We start from the raw sequence: 3052 nt of genomic DNA, 5'->3' as shown, positions 1-3052 counted from the left end.
CGAGATAGAAGACTTTGTCGACAAATACATATCATGTGACATATCAATGCTTGAGCTACCGAACCCAGACATCCAATCCAATAAACACAAGAAGACTTGCAAGAGAAGAGGAAAGGCTTGCTTCTCGCCCCCCAATGCATACAACAATGCTCTTAACTCCTCTTAATAAAGAAGAAACCCAAAATAAATGCAAAGAACAAAATGCGGTGGTTTGCTTCTATTATTATTATTACAAGACAAGATGAATGGAATACAATTCATTCGTTTAGGAATTGTGGATTAGTTATGGGATTTCATATTTCTCAATGTAGGTGCAATTGTTAAGACATATAATAATATATGTATATGTATATATATGCAATATTATAATATTTTCAAAGTGACTAAAGTGATGTTTTCTCAGCTTTGTGACTAGATAGTGTCTAACATGCCAAGGACCATAATGTGAGATAAAAGATTTCGATTAAATGGAGTTAAAGATTTGAAATAAAGTGGTTGGATAATGCTAATGAGAGAGGAAGAGATGTTGCTATGATGACGGTAGCACTTAGTACAGTAAGAGAATGCTCTGAGTCTAGAAAGTGTCAAGACATGCCAAGGACTGTAATGTCAGACCAAATATCTACATGTATCTATATGTCTATATATATCCAGGACAAGGACCATAATGTTAGACAAGAGATTTTGAGTATCTATATACATCTATATGTGTATGTATGGTAGAAAATTGTAGAAAGATCGCTGAAACTTACATGCTCTTTGATACAAACCAGTGAAGGAACAACGAAGGAACATAAATGGAAAGCCACGATAGCAACGACATCTCTTCACCCTATTGTCCTACAAAAGATGAAGCCATTTCACAATGGGTCCCTCAGCAACCTAGGATTATCATACAAGAGGTTGATCGATTAGAGGAGGTAGTTAGTGTTCCACAACATCGACCCAAGATTGTCATTCGAAAGATGGATCAATTGTAGGAGTAGTTGTGGGAAGGCCTTCAAGATTATAAGGACCCACAATATGTGAAGTATGTTGCTAAAGGCTCCCACTATGTTTTATGTCGTGCCACTATCTTGAAAGCCTTGTGAGAATATAAAGTTCTTCAGAGATGGCACACTTGATCTCTTGGAGCTTCGGCTACTCTCAATTTTTTATTTTCACCCATCTTTCTTTGGGTTTCCACTTCAACCTCAGAACCACTTTTTCATTATGAGTGAAACCAATTCAAAATGTATAAGAGTGAATCTTGGATATATATTACTCACGTCTTTTTTAGGGGCTGACCACCCCTCTAATATAGGATAAATGGTTGCCAATGCAGTGGTTGGTTGGACACTAGGATATTAACTACCATTAGCATGGTGGTTTGCTTCTATTATTACTAGTATTATTCTATTCACACATTATCTTTGCATATCTTTGCTAGAGTTCCAACACATTGGCAGAGAAGACTACCCACCTCAGTCGAATGATGAGAGGTGGACAGTTAGGTTGTATGAAAGAAGAATGAGAAGGCCGGGCTCAATGAACTCTCTCCCTATTTAAGTACAGTGCAAACACAACTAAGACCCCATTATGAAATCTAGCCTCGAAAGCCTATACACCGATCTACCTACTACAAATCTATGGCATACCCAAAAAAATTTGGAATGCTCATGCTCTATCTGAGAACAATGTTGGATCACCTCCTCGTAGAAACAAACCCGAAGATGAGGGAGGAAAATAGCTACAAGGAGAACATGCTTCATAACTGGCTGTTTGATATGGAGGCAATAGATACGATGAATATTCATTTCCATGGCTATCATTTTTCCTATTCCTTTAAGGTACTTATCAAGCTCATGATGTATGTTCTTTTGGTAGGACATGGCAAGGCTCGATGATGTATAGAGCGTCAAGAGTAGCATGAAGAGAACCCCCAGTAAAAGGAGGAGTTACTATGGGCATACAAGTAGGTAGAGAGTAGTAAGTAATTGGTGAGAAGAGTGTGTGATGAGGTCTGTGATAACTCATCAGACTGGCCTAAAGAGCTGGGAGATGTTTGCTATAGAGAGGTTGATAAGATAGTTGGAAGGTTGGAATTTCCTTGAGCCGCAAAATATCATCGTATTTTTGAAAAAGAAAAAATATTGTAAGCATTTCTTGGACTTGTGGACTTCTCAGGCTACCATCATCCATGATCTATGGTGCTCATAATACCTGATTTTGTGTCGATCTGCTTCCATGTTAATACTTAAATGTTTTAAGTAGCCCGGTGGTTGAAATCTGACATTTAAAGATAACCAACCTAAAGGGGACTATTTTAGTATAGCATTGTGCAATGGATTTTAGGATAGCATGATGGTAGTGCAAGATAACTAGTCACCACAGCGCAGTGCTTGATTGCGCATGCTTGATTGCGCACTGGATATTAATAGGCACCAGCATGGTGGTTTGATTCTATTATTATAAGATGAATGGATTTGTGGATTTGTTATGGAATTTAATAAAACCAGTTCGGTGGTTGTTTGGGATATACTAAAAACAAGCATGGGATTTATCATTTGGGATTTACAAAAACAAGTGCGACGGTTAGTTTGGGATTTACTAAAAGAAGCGTAGTCTTAAATACATTTTTCATTTTCAAGGATAAGTGGAATATTGTTTCCTTATAATGAGACCATATTTTGTTAGTACTATCTTAGTCGTCCTTGTCCACCACTCCAAGACACCTCAAGATGTGCTTATACGTGTATAAATCCAATTTGAGGACACTCTTGCCCTTCTTTCATTGTGGCACAGGTTCCATCTGGAACTTAATAGCTCTTACTAGACAAGAGTACACAAATGTTTATGGACTCTGATGTAGCAGTTTGTAATTGCGGCCTCTCTGGGATGTTTTTTTGTACGAAAAATCTTTGACTACTACATCCCAATTCTCATAGGTTGTTTCCCAATTATCCTTAAATGCTTCCACAACCTTGTGCTTAGGTTTTGTGCACTACAATACAAAGTATGGGTCATCTTCCTCATTCTCCCTAGAGGTAGCAACACCTGCAAATTTATCTCC

The sequence above is a fragment of the Dipteris shenzhenensis genome, chromosome 30 (assembly GCF_047967505.1).
Source record: "Dipteris shenzhenensis isolate YYH24624 ecotype China chromosome 30, Dip_SZ_1.0, whole genome shotgun sequence".
NCBI classification, from domain to species: Eukaryota; Viridiplantae; Streptophyta; class Polypodiopsida; order Gleicheniales; family Dipteridaceae; genus Dipteris; species Dipteris shenzhenensis.
The sequence above is the reverse complement of the archived record's forward strand: the minus strand, read 5'-3'. Positions refer to the sequence as shown.